General features: G+C 43.3%; 1 pseudogene; it reads left to right on the top strand.

The window, feature by feature from the left end:
• The first annotated feature begins 284 nt into the window (after nt 1–284).
• On the top strand, nt 285–1,230 carry LOC119801258 (annotated as a pseudogene).
• The last annotated feature ends 6,059 nt before the right edge of the window (nt 1,231–7,289 follow it).

The raw sequence follows: 7,289 nt of genomic DNA, 5'->3' as shown, positions 1-7,289 counted from the left end.
TTAGAAATGCAATATATCTGTCTTTCCGTTAAAGATTTTACTTTTCTTATTGTATAAACATTATAACATCAATAATATTGTTACAGTTAGTATAGACAGTTGGCATTGGTGAGCATTTGTGCTTGCTTGCATGCATGTATGCTGTATTTGGAGGTTGACATTGGGTAAATGAGCATGTCTTTACAACTTCTGCCAAGATGTCCAAGTCTGAACTCAGCTCCTGCGCTGTGACTTCATCATTTATGTCCTGTGTCCCTAAAATCAACACGAGGATTACTATTGTGATGAGGAAGCAAAATCATAGCTCTGAAGTTGAGTTCATCCTCCTAGGATTTTACAACTACCCTGAGCTCCAACAGCAGATGTTTGGGGCTTTCTTGGTTATTTATCTGGTGACTCTGATAGGAAATGCCCTCATCATCACCATCATCTTCCTGGACCAGAGCCTGCACATCCCCATGTACCTGTTCCTGCAGAATTTATCTTTAGTGGACCTCTGTTTTAGCACAGTCATCACACCCGAAATGCTGGTGGTCCTGACCGCTGAGAAAGCCACCATTTCCTTTGGGGGCTGTTTTGCACAGATGTATTTCAGTCTTCTCTTTGGTGGGACTGAGTGTTTTCTCCTGGGGGCAATGGCTTATGACCGACTTGCTGCAATCTGCCATCCTCTGTCCTACCCAGTCATTATGAACAAAAGGGTCATTCGTGAAACTGGCTGTGTTCTCGTGGGTCTCAGGTACAATGATGACTACTCTGCAGACCACATGGGTGTTTAGCTTCCCCTACTGTGGCCACAGGGAAATTAACCATCTCTTCTGTGAGACTCCTCCAGTGCTGGAGCTTGCATGTGCGGACACGTTCCTGTTTGAAATCTATGCCTTCACAGGCACCATTTTGATTGTCATGGTCCCCTTCCTGTTGATTCTCTTGTCTTACATCCGAATTCTCTTCGCCATCCTGAGGATGCCATCCACCACAGGAAGGCAGAAGGCCTTTTCCACGTGTGCCTCTCATCTCATGTCTGTCACCCTCTTCTATGGCACGGCCAGTATAACTTACCTACAGCCCAAATCCAGGTACTCACCAGACACCAAGAAACTGATGTCATTGTCTTACACACTGCTCACCCCTCTGCTGAATCCACTCATCTACAGCCTGAGGAACAAGGAGATGAAAAAGGCCGTGGTGAAATTATGGCAAAGAAAAGTGGCTTTACACACAGCTTGATTAGTTGAGGACCTTGGTGTTTTTCTGTTATGTTATTGAGCTCTATATGGATTTTGAAGAAGGTGAAAACAGAGTACATTTTTTTTGGGTAGATAATGTTTCTTTTCTTAATATCTCCATGCTTGAAGGCATATCACATTAACCTTCTCTTTTAATACTGTAGTCAATTGTTTTTTTAGGAGATATATGATCCATAACACATGACTCACAATTTATTTATCCACCTTCTGTTGTGGAATACAGGTCATTGCTAGACTGTTGCCATTAAGATGATGCTTCAGTAAACATCTGATTCCTTATGTATGTCATGCGCTTTTTGATTTTATTTTTATGTGATAGATTCCTCACGGATGACTGAGGAGATGAATTTATTTTGTATTGACATGCTTTACTAGGTGTTATAGATGCCAACTGAAGTGGTGCATGCTTTTTTTTTTTTGGTTTTTCGAGACAGGGTTTCTCTGCAACTTTAGAGCCTATCCTGGAGCTAGCTCTTGTAGACCAGGCTGGTCTCGAATTCACAGAGATCTGCCTGCCTCTGCCTCCCTAGTGCTGGGATTAAATGGTGCATGATTTTTTAAAATTGTTTTTTTAAATTTATTTTACACCGACCACAGTTTCCCCTCACTCTTCTCCTCCTGTTCCATCCTCTCACCTCCCTTTTACCCCACATCCACTCCTCTGTCTCAGTTAAGAAGGGCCAGGCCTCCCATGGGAGTTAGCCAATCATGGCTTATCAAGTTGAGGCAGGACCAAGCTCCTTCCCCCCTGCATCAAAGCTGAGCAAGGCATCTGACCAGAGGAAATAGGTTCCAAAAAGCCAGTTCATGCACCAGGGACAGGTCCTATTCCCACTGCTAGGGTTTCCACAACCAGATCAAGCTACAAACTGTCACTCACATGCAAGTGACCTAGGTTGGTCTCTTGCAGGCTCCCTAGCTGTTGGTCCAGAGTCTATGAGCTCCCAGGCATTCAGGTCAGCTGTCTCTGTGGGTTTTCCCATCATGAACTCGACCCCCTTTAGTCATATCATCCCTCTTCCCTCCCTTCAACTGGACTCCCAGAGGTTGGCCCACTGCTTGGCTGTGGATCTCTGCACATGTCTCCATCAGTTTCTGGATGAAGGTTCTATGATGGCAGTTAAGGTGGTCTCCAATGTGATTACAGGTGAGGGCCTGCTACCTCTCCACTATTATAGGAGTCTTATCTGGGGTCATCCTTGTGGATTCCTTGGAGTTTCCCTGGCACCAGGTTTCTCCCTAAAAGTGTAACAGCCCCTCTATCAAGATACCTCTTTCATTATTCTCTCTCTCCATCCCTCCCCCAACTCAACCATCTTGATCCCTTATGTTCCCATCCCCTGCCCCCAACACCAGTTTACCCAGGAGATCTAATCTATTTTCCCTTCCCAGGGTGGTCCAGTGGTGTATGCTTTTAATTCCAGTATTTGGAAGATCAATTTAGGAAACTTCAGAGTTTAAGATCAGCCTGGGGCACATGTGTTCCAGAGTACAGTGAGACTCATCTTGAGAATATAAAGGCTGAGGATGTCACTCAACAATAGAATGCTTGCCTAACATAAACTAGGCCCTGGGCTTAATCCCCAGTACCATAAACCAAGCAAGAAACATAGCAGAATTGCTGCTCACATGTATCTGATTACTTCAGGCTGATGTTGAGCTCCACTGACCATCACTCCTATCTGGAGCAACAGGAGACCAACTACATGAAACAATTTTTTTCTAGAGAGAAAATCCATTCTAAGAAAGAGTAAAGAATTCATTTATTTTGGGGTGCTCAAACTTGTTTGAATCCATACATCCTCAGATTATAATCACAAACTGGGTTACTTTGGGATCTATCTATCTATCTATCTATCTATCTATCTATCTATCTATCTACCTATCATCTATCTATCTATCTATCTATCTATCATCTATCTATCTATCTATCTATCTATCTATCTATCTATCTATCTATCATCTCTATACATCTGCTGCCCCGCTGAAGCCTGCCAGGCTGCCTGCCTTTCCAGGTGGGCAGCAGCAGCTGTCACTTTGATGTCACTATGCGACGGAGAGCTGGAAAAGATGGAAAAATTGAGTGGTAGGTGCATGCACTGTGGATAGAGGTGGAACTGGACACGAGATGGTAGTGACAGTTGGGAGGGAGGGCTGGCGTTGACGGTGAAACATGTTATTGCCCAGTCAGGCCAGCAAGGTAGTGTGCAGAAGCCTGGAACTTACTCAGATGCGGACTCAGCCCCTGAACACACAGACCAGCCATGGGATTGTCCTAGCTCTGGGCAGTGATGTAGGCCCAAGATGAGAAAAATTTCACTTTTTGGATTGGACCTTATTGGAGGACTACCATGGCCTGAAACCCCATTTGGTGGTTCATGCTGATGCCTCAGGCTGCAATAGATCCTGAGATCCATGTGGACCTTCAAGTTCTGTGCTGCTGACTGAACCCATGTTGTTGTCTATGGCCATGCTGCTGCTGGAGGCCACACTGGTTTGAGTGGCCCTTGCCTCCACCTGAGGCAATGGTAATGGTCCTTTCTGTTACTGAGAGCCATATCTGGGTCCACGGTTCTACTATGGCCAGGGTCTATGTTGATGCCTGAGGCCCATGTTATCACCTAATGCTATGTTGATGTCTGGCTTGGAGGGCATTGTCTGGATCCATGGTCCTACTGCAGCTGGGGCCGTGTTAGTGGTCTGTGCTGTTACTGGAAAGCATGTGAAAGCACATGATCTGTGCTCCAGCTGACTGTAAAGAGCAAGCGATCTGTTTTTGCAGTGATACTGATTACTGAAGATGCACAATTGGGAGAGATGGACATGGAAGGCCTCTGTGACAACTCCTACCCCCCACCCAATACCCTCCTCCTTCTAGAAAAGTAACAGCCTAACCAGGAAGCATCAAAGAGATGCTGATGAGGATGCATGACGGGGATGCTGAAATGTAGCCTTCCATAACTGATGGCTTCTGGTGGGGGTGCAGGAGGGGAATGACGCAGTTCTATTTGAGTTGCAGGCCATTGAGAGTTTGACCATTCTTCAGTGAGTATAGTGGTAACGCAAACTGGACTTGTTTTTTTTTCATTATTTTTGTATTTAAAAAAGTTGGGAGTGAGAGGTCACAAGGAGGCAGACATGGAAGGACTGGGAAGTGAGTGTGATCAGGGTGCATGCTGTGAAATTCTCAAAGAATCAATAAAAATATTATTTTAATAAAAAAGAAGTTAATAGCCCCATTTCTCTTTAAAAGTAAGAGGAGGAATCCCTTCTTGATCCTGGGGATATGTGTACTGATAAGATTTCTACAGGATGTGTAGAATGACAGATATTACAAACACACACACACACACACAAATTTATTCTTTGAGAATTTAATTCATGTATGAAATGCATTTTGATTGCATTTATCCCCTAATCCCTCTTCCAAGTCCTCTCAGATTCTCCCCTACTATGTCCTTGTTCCAACTTCATGATATTTTATTTATTTATTTATTTTTAAGACTCTGCTGAGTCCAATTAGTGCTGCTCATGTCCATGTGGGCACAGGGGCATCCACTGGAGCATGACCACACATTTGAAGAAAGTGGCTCTCCCTTCCTTTCCTTAGCACCCATCAATGTCAATAATTACTTAGCTAAGGTTTGAGTGGGGTTCTTATGCCCCTCCCTTGTCCATGCAGGAATGCTGACTGGTTTGACCTTGTACAGGCAATCACAGCTGCTGTGAGCTTTTGAGTGTGGCAGTTTTGCTATGTCCAGAAGGTAAGTGCTTCTTTCTAGCCCTCCTGTCTCTTGTCTCTTACAATCTTTCTGCCTCCTCTTCTATGATGCTCCCTAAGCTATGGGGGATGTCATATAAAGATCCCATTTATGAGTGAATACTCTATAGACATTTGCTTTCTGCACTTTGGCCAGTTGTGAGTCTCTGTATTAACTACTGTTGACTGGAAAAGAAGCTTCTCTGATGAAGAGTAAGAGTTGAAACTGCTCTTGCTGAAGACACCACATACTTTGGTCAGCAGACAGGGGAAAATTAAGCCATTAGTGATCGGGAAGTTTTCTTCTTTCTAGCTTGCCTCCATAGTCCCAGAAGATGCTCCATAGGCTGCTGGAGGATAAAAATCAAGATTTTTACCCAGCTGTGAACCTTGTGTAATATAATCATGCTTGACCTTGCAACATATGTTCATGAGGCAATAGTGTCCACCAATGTCATCAGGGCAAGCAAGCCCTTCCTGATTGGATTTAAGACCTGCGGTGTAGAAGGAAATTCTTGCCTGGTCCTTTAAATCTGTCTAAAAATCTAGCTATTAGGAGAGATTATATTTCTACCTTTTCATCAAATATGTAAACTTCCCACGTTTGCTATTCTTACAGATATTTATAAAATGTTAGTAGTCAACACTTTGTGGGAATCCCTAAATTTTCACTTGGCAGTGTTGTTCTGGTTTCTACCTACATGTTCACTGGTAGGACAAAATGTCCCACACAAATAATGAATTGTTCCTGTCATCTACTGTGAAAAATCGTCCTTTCTCTTCTCTGTGTTTATTGAGTTAGGCTACCTATTGTGTGGCCTTTTCAGACTGAATACCTCCACAGGTTGTGAAATTTGTAATATTTTCTGCTTACAGCTTTAGGTCTCATTTCCTTGTTATATAAAGAGAATATGAGATTTGTGTCTATTGAATCTGAGTCACGTGAGCTCTTTAGTGCTTATGTTCTTCTCCATGGATGGTAATAAGGGTAAAATGTTGTTTTCCAAGTTAAATGCTATGACCATTGAACCCTAAACTTATCTTCTACTCATACTCCATTGGATAGATTATGGCTCTCTCTCTCTCTCTCTCTCTCTCTCTCTCTCTCTCTCTCTCTCTCTCTCTCTCTCTGTGTGTGTGTGTGTGTGTGTGGTGTGTCTTTGTGTAGATAGCACTGGAGCTCAAGGAGATTTGAGGCATCAGATCCCCTGGAACTGTAGTTGCAGGGAGTTGTGATATACCCAATGCCAGGAGTTAGGAACAGAAATCAAGTCCTCTGGAGAGGAAGCATGTGGTCTTAGATAAGAGCATCTCTCCAGATGTTGGAGAGGAAGCATATGGTCTTAGATAAGAGCATCTCTCCAGATGTTGGAGAGGAAGTATGTGGTCTTAGATAAGAGCATCTCTCCAGATGTTGGAGAGGAAGCATGTGGTCTTAGATAAGAGCATCTCTCCAGATGTTGGAGAGGAAGTATGTGGTCTTAGATAAGAACATCTCCCCCAGATGTTGGAGAGGAAGTATGTGGTCTTAGATACGAGCATCTCTCCAGATGTTGAGCCATCTCTTTAGCCCCACCTTATTTTTTGATTGATTTTGAAACAGGGTCTCCCTTGGAGCCTGGAACTCACCAATTTGGCTAGACTATGTGTTAATGATCTCTAGTAGCCCCTCTCGCTCCTCAGCACTGGAAGTACAGATATGTGTCCCTGTTCACAGTTGTTATATGCGTGCTGGTGATCCAAACTCAGGTCCTCGTGCTTGTGCAGTAAGCAATTGACCGACTGAGCCATCTCATTCGCCTCTGCTAGCCACGTCTTTCTAATGATGTAGTGAATTTTCTCTTGGGAAAGAATCTCAGTGCTGCATTTGAACTGGTTCATAGGCTTATTATATTTTGTGTTTAGATGCTTTAAACTGGGAGAGAGGAATGGTGCATTTGGAATGATATGCTGAAGCTTTATCAGCCAGATGCAAAGTGTCACATAGTGTGGTTTTGGACTCCAAATACACATAAATAAAACAGCTTCTTCTAGAATTGTGTGATTGTAACCATCATTTACATGGGAAATAATAGAAGCTTCATGTGTTATAACTGTGAACTCATTTACATTATTCATACTCATATTACTCAACGGTATTAATTAAATATGGGTAACGTGTCATTGTGACATGGTTTAGTGAGAAGTTCAGGAACCTACAATAAAAATGAAAAGCCCTTAACTGTCTCTGGTAGCATGTCCCTAGCTATTTCAGCACTTGAGAGGCTGAAGTAGGAACA

Source organism: Arvicola amphibius, chromosome 1, assembly GCF_903992535.2.
Source record: "Arvicola amphibius chromosome 1, mArvAmp1.2, whole genome shotgun sequence".
In the NCBI taxonomy this organism is placed as follows: Eukaryota; Metazoa; Chordata; class Mammalia; order Rodentia; family Cricetidae; genus Arvicola; species Arvicola amphibius.
The sequence above is the reverse complement of the archived record's forward strand: the minus strand, read 5'-3'. Positions and strand labels throughout refer to the sequence as shown.